A 14,626-nucleotide genomic window follows, 5' to 3' on the forward strand; every position below is an offset into this window, starting at 1 on the left:
CGATTGCACGTAGACGTTCAAAGGAGCCAATCAGAGCTGAGCTACGCTTGGGCGGGGCTGCCTGGGAGCGCAGAGCGCGAAAGGGAGCGGAAACCGCGGCCAGAGGAATTGCAGGAGGGCGGGCGCCAACTGACTCTTGAGCTCTGTTTTCCTTCCAATATCGTCCTGTTGTTTCTGGACAGTCTAATCTATTCTCTTTTTTCTCCAGCTACCTTTCTGTGTGTAATTTCCCTCCAAGACTAACACAATTCAAATGCATTGAATTTAGATAGCCAGCCACCAAAGTGACAGTACCACTACATCAAGAGCTTGTTATTAGCTGGGCGTGGTAGCACACACCTTTAGTCTCAGCTTTCGGGAGGCAAAGGCAGGGCAAATTTCTGAGTTCGAGGCCAGCCTGGTCTACAGAGTGAGTTCCAGGACAGCCAGGGCTACACATACAGAGAAACCCTGTCTCGAAAAACCAAAAAAAAAAAAAAAAAAAAAAAAGAGTTTCTTACTTTTATTTTGTTTTGTTTTGAGACAAGGTTTCTGGGTGTAATTTTGACTGACCTAGAACTTGCTCTGTAGACCAGGCTGGCCTTGAACTCACAGAGATCCTCCTGCCTCTGCCTCCAGAGTACTGGGGTTAAAGGCGTGTGCTGCCACCACCACCTGGCTATTGCTAACATTTAAAATTACTTTATGATTATGCCTTTCAAAATTCTATATTAAGCTGGGATAATATAAATAATATATAATATTAATATATAATATATTAGTTTACATATGTATGTGTGTATATATATGTGTGTGTGTGTGTATATATGTGTGTGTATATATATATATACATATATATATATATATATATCTGAGGATTGTGGCACACACCTTTAATATATGTATATATATAATATTAAGTTTCACTATGGAATTTTCAGACAATATTGGTCTGTGTTAATTCTTCTCATCCCTTCTCCCAGTAACCCTAGTCCCCGCACCTCGTAACTGCACGCCCCCAAGCCCATAGCCCTCTGTGTCCTATCACCATGTCCATGACTCTAATCCCCCCCCCCACTCGGGCAGCCTTTCCTTTCTAGTTGGAACCTTATATACACACTAACATATGAACATTACATGCTAGGATCCGCCTATGAGAAAGAACATGAAGTGTCTGTCTCTCTATGTCTGTGTCAGGTAACTTGATGTATTTTCCAGCTCTCCCGTGTTCCTGCAGATTATGTTTTTTTCAATGAGTTTTTAGCAGCCAGCAGAAGGATCACATTTAAAGTACCTTAAGAAGACAAGAGGATAGGAACCAATGAAACACTGAAAGACACCCTCAAAACTGAAAAGAAAAAATGCCAGCCTGTTTCTGTGATTATACACTTATGTATTCATTATGTATACAATGATAACACACTAAATGTTTTGACATATCTCCACATAAGAATGTTAAATATTGGGCTGAAGAGATGGCTCAGAGGTTAAGAGCACTGTCTGCTCTTCCTAGAGGTCCTGAGTTCAATTCCCAGCAACCACATGATGGCTTATAACCATCTATAATGAGATCTGCTGCCCTCTTCTTGTGTGCAGGCATACATGTGTGTAGAATACTGTATACCAAATAGATAAATCTTTTTTTTAAATGTTAAATATTCCTTAGAAATCAAACCTTCACAAATCTATGAACAAACAAAATGTCATCTGTTTTATCGGCTCTAAGTCAACACCAAAAGCTCTATCTTGCCACCACCCTCAGACCACATCCTTCAAAGAGGCTGTGCTCCACTTTGAAAAGATTCTCAACTCCTCAAGAAAATGAAGCAGTGTGGTGTGGGACCAGAGAGATGGCTCAGCCATTAAGAGCATTTGCGCACAATCATGAAGATGGGAGTTCAGATCCCTCCACCAACAAAACAAACCCAGCATCCTTGTAAATGCCTGTAACCCCAGCTCTGAGGGAGTCCACTCTGTCTTCTCATCTCCATAGGTTTGCATAGGTACTCGAATGCACACAACACACACACACATGTGCACACACACAGACATACACACATAATTAAAATAAACCCTTTTTAATAAAAAAAAAAGTGAAGCAGCATGACAGAGCTGAGGATAATGAGGGGCAGTCTAGGATGGCAGCTGTCTTTGCCTGGACTTCATAGGAGGAGGAAGGCACATCATATCCTCTTAGACAAGACTAATACAGGCTAGAAGACCTGCATCAGAATGAAGAATAAACTAGCTTATCGCATGGGAGCCCATGTCTGCTTCCCCCACTCCGTGATGGGTCTCTATTTGGCTTGACCCTATGCAGGTCTTGCGTGTGCTTCCACAGTCTCTGTGAGTCCAAGTGAGTCTCAAAGACATGGTTTCCTTAGAGTCATCCATCTCCTCTGACTCTTACAATCTTTTTGCCTCCTCTTCCGTATAGATCTGTGAGCCTTGAGGCTATGGGGGCTGATGAACACATCTCATTTAGGACTGGGTGCTCCAAAGTCTCTCACTATGGCCACATTGTCCAATTGTGAGTCTCTGTGTTAACTCCATCTCCCCATTCTGTGCAAGAAGCTTTTCTGATGTGGGTTGAGCTAGGCACTTATCTATGTGTATAGAAGTATGCTATTAGCAGTCATTTTATTGCTATGTTCCTTTAGCAGGATAATAGTATTTGGTTTCCCCCTAGGTCCATAACTTACCTAGTCTTAGGTCCTTGGTCACTTTCACAGTGTCAGATAAGAGATCCATCTCATGAAGTGGGCCTTCCGTCCTATCACAATGTAGTTACTTCCATAACATGTGTCACTCTTGTGCCACTGTGTCTTATAGACAGGTTACTGTTGTAGGTCACAGGGTTTGTAGCTGAGTAATATCATGTTCATTTAAAAACACAATACTGGGAGCTGGAGAGATGATTCAATAGCTAAGAGCGTTTATTGCTCTTTCAGGTGAGCCAGGTTTGATTCCCAGCACCAATATAGAGACTTCAAACCATTAGTCACCCCAGTTCCTGGAGAACCAATGTCCTTTTCTGACCCTCTAGGAAGCCAGGAATGACATGACACCCCAATGTACTTACAGGCAAAGCACTGACACATCTAAAGTTAAAAGAAACAAATGAAATTCTGTGGGGCATTGGGAAGACAAGTCCTCATAAAATAAAACTCTTTATTTCAAAAATTAATAAGTGTCTTAGTTAGGCATTCTATTGCTATGATGAAACACGTATGACCGAAAGCAAGTTGGAGATGAAAGGGCTTATTTGGCTTATATTTCTACATCATAGTCCATTATAGAAGGAAATCGGGATAGGATCTCAAACAGGGCAGGAGCCTGGAGCTGTTACAGAGGCCATGGAGGGGTGCTGCTTATTGGCTTGCCCTCCATGGCTTTGCTTAGCCAGCTTTCTTAGAGGAGCACCTGTCCCAGGAGAGCACCACCCACAATGGTCCGAGCCCTCCTACATCCTTAACTAATTAAGAAAATGCCCTATAGTCGGATATTATAAAGGTATTATCTTGAGGTTCCCTCTACTACCTGGTTTTGTGTCAACTTGACGCAAGCTGGAGATATCACAGAGAAAGGAGCCTTCCTTGAGGAAACGCCTCCATGAGATCCAGCTGTAAGGCATTTCTCACTTAGTGATCAAGAATGGGAAGGCCCATTGTGGGTGGTGCCATCCCCGGGCTGGTGATCCTGGATCCTATAAGAAAGCAAGCTGAGGGCTGGAGAGATGGCTCAGTGGGGAAGAGTACCGACTGCTCTACCGAAGGTCCTGAGTTCAAATCCCGGCAACCACATGGTGGCTTACAACCATCTGTAATGAGATCTGACGCCCTCTTCTGGTGTGTCTGAAGTCAGCTACAGTGTACTTATGTATAATAATAAATAAATCTTTACCAAAAAAAAAACCAAAAAACAAAAGAAAGCAAGCTGAGCAAGCCAGGGGAAGCAAGCCAGTAAGTAACATCCCTCCATGGCCTCTGCATCAGCTCCTGCCTCCAAGTTCCTGCCCTGTGTTAGTTCCTGTCCTGTGTTCCTTTGGTGATGAACAGCAATGTGAAGTGTAAGCTGAATAAACCCTTTCCTCCCCAACTTCCTTCTTGGTCATGATGTTTTTGCAGGAATAGAAACCCTGACTAAGACACTTCCTCCTCTCAGATAACTTTAGCTTGTGCCAAGTTGGCATCAAACTATCTAGCACAAGTAACAAAGCTATCACTGTGCCAGGGCACTTGCCCAGGATGCATAAGGCCCTCGTTGATTCCCAGCTCTGTAAGAAGAAAACAAGATTTAATCACACCTTTTATACATGGGGTTGCCACCATCGTCAGCCCCTATATGGATGTCCTGCCTTGACAATGGCTTGCTCTTCGGTGACAGTATTTGGGATTCATTGTGAAGTCAGGACACGGTGCCTTGCTGTAGTGTTTCCTTTTCGTTTTGCTCTTTGGCCTTGGGCATGCTTCTCAACTCTACCCCCATCCCTTCAATTTTTGTTTGATTGTCTTTTGAGACAGGGTTTCTTGGTGGAGACCTAGCTGTCGTGGAACTCACTCAATAGACTAGGCTGGCCTCAAACTCACAGAGCTCCGCCCACCTCCCTAAAAATTTTTATAATTCAAAATTTACTCATTGTGGTGGCTTGAATGAAAATGGTCCCACAAAAGGCTGATAGGGAGTGGCACTATTAGGAGGTGTGGCCTTGTAGGAGGAAGTGTGGCCTTGTTGGAGGAAGTGTGTCACTGTGGGGTTGGACTTTGAGGTCTCATATGCTCAAGCTATGCCCAGAGTGGCTCACAGTCTCCTGCTGCCTGCAAGTCTAGATGTACAGTTCTCAGCATCTTCTCCAGTATCATGTCTGCCTGCGTGCTGCCATGCTTCTTTCCATGACAATAATGGACTAAACTCTGAAAGTATAAGCCAGCCCTAATTAAATGCTTTTCTTTATTAGAGTTGCTGTGGTCATGGTGTCTCTTCACACTAAGACCCTTGTTAAATGAAAACGGATGGATCCAGAAAAGTGCTAGGGTGATGCAGGCTCTGTTCTGTTAGTCTAGTATACTGAGTGAGTGAGTGTGTGTGAGTGAGTGTGTGTGTGTGTGTGTGTGTGTGTGTGTGTGGTGTGGGTGTATAGTATGACACATGTATGGGATCATGTGGATCTGTGTGTGTAGTGTGACAGATGTCAGATGTAAGGGATCATGTGGATCTGTGTGGGTATTGTAACACATGTATGGGATCATGTGGATCTGTGTGTATGTGTGTGGTGTGACACATGTATGGGATCATGTGGATCTGTGTGCATGTGTGCGTGTCTGTGGGTGTTATGCTGGTATGTCTGGGTATGTAGAGGCTAGAGGTCAATATTAGGTATCATTTCCCCACTGTTCTCTTCTTACTTTGGATTTGGAGTCTCCCAATGAATCGCAGATTGTGCTACACTGGCCAGACATTGAGCTCAGGAATCTGCCAGTCTGGTTGCTAAGATTACAGGGTTTCTCTGTGTAGCCCTGGCTGTCCTGGAACTCACTCTGTAGACCAGGCAGGCCTCGAACTCAGAAATCCACCCGCCTCTGCCTCCCAAGTGCTGGGATTAAAGGTGTGTGCCACCACAGCCCGGCAACATAAGTCTCTTATGAACTCAGTTCATTGATTTTGCTAGACTGGCCAGGCCCTGCACTCAGGGATCTCCTGTCTGCACCCTTGTGCTGAGATTACAGGCTTGTGGAGGTGTATGTCTTGGCTCTTATGCCTGTGCAGGTAATCTGAACTCACTCAGGTCTTTACTTGTGTGTGCTTTCCGAATGAGCTATCTCTCAAGCCCCTAGGATATCGAGTTCAATGAACGCACATGGCTTTCTCTGTGATAGGCTTGAAGAAAAAGCTTGGCTCAATTGACATTGTCTAAGGTTGGCAAGTGATTCACTTTATTCCTTTTACATTCGTCATAGAGAAGCCCACAAGGTTCTGCAGCCAGGATTAGCCATTTAAGTGTGTGTTGCTGTGAATGAAAATGACTCCCAAAGGCCCATGGATTTGAACACTTGGTCGCCCGTTGGTGGAGGCCATGGTCACTTGGAATTCTCCATCAGTGTTTAAGATGTAACTTCCAGTGTTGGGTAAGAACAAGCAGAAAGAGCAGTGAGGGGTCATCTCATGGCACTGGCATCTCCAAAACACTGAGTAAATTCTCCCAGAGACAGACAGACAGACAGACAGACAGACAGACAGGTTTGAGCAGACATTGGAGGAAAAGTTGTAAGCTGAACTCTTGAAGCAGCAGAGACTTCATCAGTAAAGGGACAGTCGGGAAGGTCAGCTGGGAAGGCAACCCAGGATGTCTCTATAGCAGTGAGGCCCTAGGTATTAGGAAAGGAAGAAAGTCTGGAGTCAGAATCTACAGTTTCACTTGTCTGTCCTGGGACTTCCCAGCAATCCTCCTGCCTCAGACGCTACACCTAGGTAGAAAAACCCTAAAAAGTTCTGGGGAAGTTCAGAAGTTTCAATATTTGCCATTACAAACGAGGCCACTGGACTCTCCTGTCTGTCCTGAGGCTGAGATTTGTTCTTCTTCTTATTGCAACAGTAGGTTTTAGCCTTTCCTAAAAATTTCAAAGAATTCAAAATTGTGAAATGAAAATCATGGTGGTTTGTCATGGGTGACCTCCGTGCTTCTGGTCTGGCTTCATCCCTCAGAAAGAAAGAGCCGCCGCTCTTAGCATTTTGATTGATAACTTATGATTTAAACTCTTCTCCTCTGCTCTTTCCCTCTCCCTCTCCCTCTCACTCCCTCACCCTCTCCTTCTACCTCTCCCTCCTCCTCCCCCTACCCCCCCCACCTCAGACCTTGGAATACAGAATTTAGCATTTGAATGCATAGCTACACCAGACCAATCCCCATTACTTAGATCAGGTTGGCCTTGAACTCTTGGAGCTCTGCCAGTCTCTCCCTCCTGAATGCTGAGATTAAAGTCCTGTACCACCACACCCAGTCCTTGACTACACTTTAAATCTTCCTGCCCACCCCCCTGCCCCCCAGACAGGATTTCTCTAAGTAGCCCTAGCTGTCCTGGAACTCACTCTGTAGACCAGGCTGGCTTTGAACTCAGAAATCCGCCTGCCTCTGCCTCCCAAGTGCTGGGATAAAAGGCATGGGCCACCACTGCCCGGCAAATCTTTTTTTAAAAAATTGATTTTTTTATTATCTTTTAAAATCTTACTCATCTGACAATCTCTTTCATGTTTGTTACTTCATGTGATGATGCCATCTTGTAATGTTTTCTGGGTAGAGATAACAAATAAATTAGTTGTTCTTAATAATTGATCTATTTTTATGATTGGTCATTTCATAAAAAGTTATTTTGACTTCCCATATTATCATTTATGTCATACATGCTAGCATTTTGTCTAGGCTCCGCCCCACAGCTACCTGGCAACAGCCAGGTGTGCCTGGCTCACTATAAAAGGGGCTGCTCACCCCTCCTCCCTCTCTTGCTCTAGCTCTGTCCTTTCCCTCCTGTTCCCTCTCTCTCCCCATTCTCCTTCCTTCTCTTTCTACATGCTCATGGCTGGTCTCTTCTCCTCTCCTCTCTCTCTCCTCCCTTCCCCGCACCCCCCACTTTTCTCTGCCCCCCTCCCTCTCTCCACTCCTCTCCCCATTCCCTGAATAAACTCTATTCTATGCCATGTGGCTGGTCCCTCAGGGGGAAGGGATGCCTTAGCATGGGCCCACAGAGGCACCCTCTTCCCCACAACTGACTATACATCCACTAAACATATTCCTTCCCCTGATCTTTTTAAAAAAACACAACAATATAAACATTTAGAATTTCTAATTTAAGAAAACAACTAAGTGTCTTTTGTCTCTAGATGCTTCTGCTATAGTTCTCTCTGCCTGACAGACTTGGGAATGAAAGTGTGGGGGTTAAACCTGTCAACTTGATGAGGCCTGAAATCACCTTCGAGACTTGCTCTTAAACATGCCTTTTTGAGATTTTCTTGAATAGGTTCATTGAGGTGGGAAGACTGACCCCCTGTGGTTGGTGTCATTCCCTAGGCTGGGATTCTGAACAGTATTATGGTAGCCTGTATTAGAATGGTTCCAGAGGTTCATATATTTGAATGCTTAGTCATCAGGGAGCGTGTCTTAGTTAGGGTTTCATTGCTGTGAGCAGACACCATGACCAAAGCAACTCTTAGAAAGGACAACATTTAATTGGGGCTGGCTTACAGGTTCAGAGGTTCAGTCCATTGTCATCATGGCAGCATCCAGGCAGACGTGGTGCTAGAGAAGGAGCTAAGAGCTCTGCATCTTGATCCAAAAGCAGCCCGGGAGCTCTGTTCTGCACTGTGTGGAGCTTGAGTTCTGGGAAACCTCAAAGCCTGCCTACACAGTGACACACTTCCTCCAACAAGCCCACACCTATTCCAACAAGGCCACCTCAGATAAACAGAGATGGTTACTGAGTGCATACCCCAAGACTGAGTACCCCAAGACTGAGTACCCCAAGACTGAGTGCCCCAAGACTGAGTACCCCAAGACAGTACCCCAAGACTGATCCATCAGGGCAGTAGCTCAAAGCTGTGCACTGAACATTTTTCAGGGACAGCTTATAAAGGTTAAAACCGCAAAACCCACCATGAACTCATACACGGATCCTGGAAGTGCTGCCCAGTGGTCAGCTCTGACTCAAGCCATTTGAGACATAATAGTTCATATTGACCTTTAATTTGATGGATCCTATGTGAAGCCTATAGTTGTAGAATTCCTTAAGATTAACAAACTTCAGAATATACAGAACATATCAGGGTATGTGGTCAGCATGACCCTGCTCTGAGTCAACTTATTTTTCTGTGTCAGTGACTGGCAGGCATATCACAGCAACAATATGAAATAGCTGGCAAGCATGGGACAAAATGGCTACAGCTATGCTAAGGGGTAGGCTCCAACACCAACCTTCTCTCTAGTACCCACTTCTGGCTCAAATACTGCCTTTGACCATAGACCTTTATATCGAGATGCCAAGAAACATCAGCTCAGGAAGAAGGAATATTCTCATGGAAGCCATGCCTGTACGAAGACAATGGGTGCTATGCCTTGGATCTGAAATGTCCCAACAGCTCATGCTTGAACACTTGACTTTAGCTGTTGGTTTTTAATAGGTGAAGTGTAACAGGAGGAAGTGTCTGACACCTGGAGTGGGTTGCTACAGGGAATATCATCCCTGCTTCCTTCATGTTACAATCTCCTTGCTTCCTGGTCCACTGAGATGTGAGCAGCAGAAAGTGACCTGCTCTTGTCACTACGGAAAGGGCTGCTCCTACTACCGTGTCTTGTCCATCATGATGGACTGTGCTCGTCGAAGCCGAAAGCCAAAACAAACTCTTCTTTACTAAGTCCATTGATAAGAACTTGGAACATAAACACATACCACTACTTCTGAATGAATTCTTAGCTCTGTCTGGCTACCCTAAGAGTCAGCCTGAGCAGCTCGTGAGCATCGTAAATTTGTGTCTCGCCATTCTGAACGCGTGGAAATCCAAGAGCACAACAGTAGCAGTAACCTTGTGTGGTAAGAGCCGCTATTGCCCTCAGGACCGCATATTCTGAAGTACATCCCAAAAGCCCAATCTTCAAATATAACTAATCTAAGCATTTGGGGATAAGTTTGTGTGGTGGTTTAAATAAGGAATGTCCTCCAAAGTCTCATGTGTCTGAACAGTTGATCCCCTGTAATTGACATTGTTTGGGAGGTTATGGAACCTGGAGGAGGCGGAGCCTCACGAGAGGAGGCGGAGCCTCACGGGAGGAGGCGGAGCCTCACGGGAGGAGGCGGAGCCTCACGGGAGGAAGTGTTTCACTGGGATGGGATTTGAGGGTTTATAGCTTCACTCAGCTTCATGTTCTTTCTGTCTTGTGAGCTGCTAGCCAGTGGTGGTTGCTGTCACCTATGAGCTACACACCTTTAATCCCAGCACAGAGTCACAGGCAGGAGGATCTCTGTGAGTTTGAGGCCAGCCTGGTCTACAAAGTAAGCTCTAGAACAATCAGAGAGAAACTTTGTCTCAAAAAACCAAAACCAAAACAAAAGATGTGGTCTGTTAGTTCCTACTGCCATACTGAGCTTTCCCTATTGCGGTCGTTTCCCCATCCCCCTGAAACTGTAAACCAAAATAAAGTTTCCTTCCTAAGTGGCTTTTGATTACGGTATTTTATCACAGCAACAAAAATGCTACTAATACAGTTTGAATGAGGGGACATAGTCTAACCATAAAAGAATCCTGCTCAGAGGCATAGTGGGAGACACAAAGAAAGGGCCCTGTCCTTAGGATACATGCGTTTGGGATGTAGAGACCGAGCCATGTGTAAGGTGTGGGCTGTACAAGCCTAGAGTGAAAGCTCTAGATCACATATAGGGTGAAAGGGGAGAACCAACATCACAAGGCTGCCCTCTGACCTCTGCATGCATGCTGTGGCACGCATTTACACACACATATACACACCATAAACACACACATTACACATATATACATACACATTAAACATAAACATTACACACACCACATACACATATTACATGCATATACACCACACACACCACATACACACACAATACACATGAACATTACACACATACATACTCACAAACCACATATACACATATATCACACATATACATATCACATGTACACATACATTATCAACATATATTATACACACATACACATTACACACACATTACACATAAACATTAAACACACCCACACACACAAACATACCCCACACATACATTACCCACATACATTCCACAAACATACCACACAATACACACACATACATACACACACACTACACAAACAATGAATTTTAGCAAGAATCCTTGTGAGAATCATGATGCAACTAACTCTTAAACTCAGAGAACTTCATGTATACTGGAAGGAGGAGAAATGGTCTGGGCTATTGGAATCATCAGGGTAGTTGTTACAACTGAGTATTGGAGATTTCAGAAATAGTTTTATACATTCTTAGTGTCCTTTTGAATTTGTTATCATAATGCTTTTTCTAACTGAAAACAGGGGAGGGAGGAAGCTCTTTGCACTTCATGACATAATCTCAATGCAAAGTCCAATGCAATAGCAGATCTTTCCTCAGCTAAGGGATTAATAGAAAACCTCACTTTTCTTTCAATTTTTATTAGTGTATTTTATATATGAGTGCTCGTTCTTCCTGCATGCCAGATCCCATTGCCGATGGTTGTGAGCTGCTTTGTGGTTGCTGGAATTGAACTCAGGGCCCAGGAAGAGAATAATGCAGTGCCTTTAACCCAAAAGTTCATTTTTCTAATGGCAGCCAACAAATAAAGTTCTTAATTAGAGAAGAAACTATCATCTGGTATGATATAGGCTTGGGGTTTCAGCTTATGAAATATTCAGCTTCATTTGAAAGGGTTGCTCTAATTGACGAATCTCAAAGAATGAGATAACATCCTCTTACTGCTTTAATGACAGGGAACACAATTTCTCCTTTCTTCAAAAGGAGCTAGGAAGCTGGATGTGGTGGCACATGCCTTTAATCCCAGCATTTGGGAGGCAGAGGCAATCGAATTTCTGAGTTCGAGGCCAGCCTGGTCTACAGAGTGAGTTCCAGGACAGCCAGAGTTACATAGAGAAACACTGTCTCAAAAAAACAAAAAAGACAAAAAAAAAAAAAAAACCCAAAAAAACAAAAGAGGAGCTAGGGGCCAGGCATGGTAGCACAGCATGCCTTTAATCCTAGCACTTAGGAGCCAGAGGCAGGCAGATCTCTGAGTTCAAGGCCAGCCTGGTCTACATAGAGTGAATTCCAAGATAGTCTAGTCTACCTAGAGAAACTCTCTCTAGGTTAAGTTGGGTTGAGTTGGGTTGGGTGGAGTGGGGTGGGGTAGGGTGGGAGTAGGAACTTCCGACCCTTGCAGCTGGAGGGCCTCATGGTGGATCCCATTTGTACGAGTCATGTGGAGTGTACTCCAGTTTACACCAGCGAGGTGTAACGCTCCCAAAGCGCACACACACAGTGCTCTGCAAAATCTTGAAAAGACAGAAAATGAATTCGTGTCGGTCCCACTCCTCAAATACCGAGAGAGTCTTCTGTTGCCCACAGCACTGCGAACACAGCGAGAAGAGGCGTGGCATTGCAGGATCCAGCCTCTGGATTCACTTGCTCCTATACGCTGGGGCTTTTAGGCTTAAAGCGGGACGAGAAAGTTGTCATTGGTCATTTCTGCCTCACTTAGGGGACTTTTCAAAGCCTGCGGTGGGCACTGCGCATAAGGATGACTAAGTACACAGAGCAGAGTATGCAGAGCAGCACCCCAGACCTCAGCTTCTAGCCACAAAGATGAAGAGGCAGAAACATCCATCAGGGCCAGAGGGGTCTAGTAAGCCAGGACAAACCCAGGAAATAGGCTCGCTTTCTTTCTACAGGCAGCCTCTGCCTCAGACTCAAAATCAGTGTTGGGGCTGGCCATCCTCCTCAAAAGCTGGGGAAACGGCTGTACCAATAAGGAGGCTAAAGGCATGAAATGGGGAAACAGCCTGGGACCTAATCCTTTTAAATCGTGGTTCCTCCCTTTTCATCATCTGTAGTTCGAGAAAGCCACCTCCTTTTTCTGATACTGATAGCAACACCCAGTTGCCCCGGGTGATCACGAAATAAAATAGTCCGGGTAAATCTGGAGTCTGCGCTCTGCTCAGAGCGTGCGCTTCTCACGATTCTCTGACTTCACCTCATTATTATCGCCTATCTCCAAAACATCTAACAAAGGGCCGCTGCTGTAATTAGTTGGTAGAGTGCTTGCCCAGCATGCAGGAAGCTCTAGGCTCCATCCTCAGCACTATTGAGTATTTGGGTGAATGCCTATAATCAAAGCACCTAGGGATGTGGAGGCAGGGGGATGAGAGCTCCAGGTCTTCCTCGGCTATATGACAAATGTGAAGCCAGACAAATCTACGTGGGAGCCTATCTCCCCCAACACACAAAGAAATTAGAAAGAAGCAAAATAATAATAATAACTGGAACACGAGTTGCAAAAGTTACTCTGAGGCTTTGGGGGGGGGCAGAGAATTAAAGAACCTTGCAGGTGATGAATAAAACTTTCTATGGTCTTCTGCTATGGTTTTGTAGAACCAAGTGATGTTGTCGGTCTAGGGGCAGCTGAAAGAGTTGGGGTTGGGGGGTCTGGGGCTGTTTAAATCCCTTCAAAGGGAGCAGCAGCATGCACGTGGACTCGGTGTCCTAAAGAAACTTGTTTTGTTCAGGACTTGCAAGGAAAAGAGACTAGAAAAAAAAGATAACGCATTTGAAAGAAAAACTGAAATATATGACCATAACTTTGGCTCGTAAAGCTGGAGGAAGGAGCGGATGTGGAGAAAGCCAGATTCCGCGCTCAAGGTCAAAGGAGGATACATGGATGCCTCCAGGGACATCCAGCCCTGGGATTTGTCTGAAAGGCTGAGCGGCTCTAGGGAGGACAGAGGTAAGAACAGGAAAAGGAGTTGGATTCGCTTTAGAAGAACTTAGGGAGCCGTTCCCCTGGGGAAGGCTGGGACAGACTAGCTACCCATACACCTCTAGGCAAGAGCACACTCGTACACACGAAGCTTCTTTTTATTGAAGGAGGGGAGGGGGAGGGTTCTGCCTTCTCTTTACAGGTTAACTTGGCAGAGATCTCAGAAAGCATTCACATAGAGGGAGAAGGGAACAACCACACCATTTAAAGGCCAATCCCCACAGCCAGGTGTGGCGGCGCACAACTGCAACCCTAGTACTTAGAAGGCTGAGGCTGGAGGATACTCATAAATTTAAGGTCAGCCCTGGTTACAAAGCATGTTCCATGTTAGCCTAGGAGAGAGAGAGAGAGAGAGAGAGAGAGAGAGAGAGAGAGAGAGAGAGAGAGAGAGAGAGAGAGAGAGAGAGAGAGAGAGAGAGAGAGACCTTGTCTCAAAATAAAAACCAACCAACCAACAAAAAAAACCCCACATACTAAGCAACTAAATGAGGCTGGTGAGGACCAAGTCACTAAAACTGAAGTTGGCGAGTTTCTTGTATGCAGACATACATACGCACGTGCGTGCGTGCGTGCGTGTGCGTGCGTGCGTGCGTGCGTGTGTGTGTGTGTGTGTGTGTGTGTGTGTGTGTGTGTGTTTAACCTTGAGGCAACACTGTAAGGATGTTATATATATATCACCACTAGAGGGCGGTGGAGACAAACCTGTAAACCATGGAAATTCTTTTAACCATGCAATTGTTTTCATGTGTGTGACTTACAATTGTTGCAAGTGTAGTTCAGTTATTTAATAGTTAAGATAACTATATTCAGAGGGTTTATTTCTAGATAACTCAATACATACATACATACATACATACATACATACATAGGTAAATAGACAGATATTTTGAAGCTGTAGATTGACAAGCCTAGAAAAGAAGAAAACACTAAGTTTTGTTTTGGTTTTGGTTTGCTTGTTTTGGCCATTTCACTATGGCCTTGAATCAAATATCTCTTTAAAATTAAATGTAGACTGATGCCGGGCGTGGTGACACACGCCTTTAATCCCAGCACTTGGGAGGCAGAGGCAGGCGGATTTCTGAGTTTGAGGCCAG

The sequence above is a fragment of the Mus musculus genome, chromosome 10, assembly GCF_000001635.26.
Source record: "Mus musculus strain C57BL/6J chromosome 10, GRCm38.p6 C57BL/6J".
NCBI classification, from domain to species: Eukaryota; Metazoa; Chordata; class Mammalia; order Rodentia; family Muridae; genus Mus; species Mus musculus.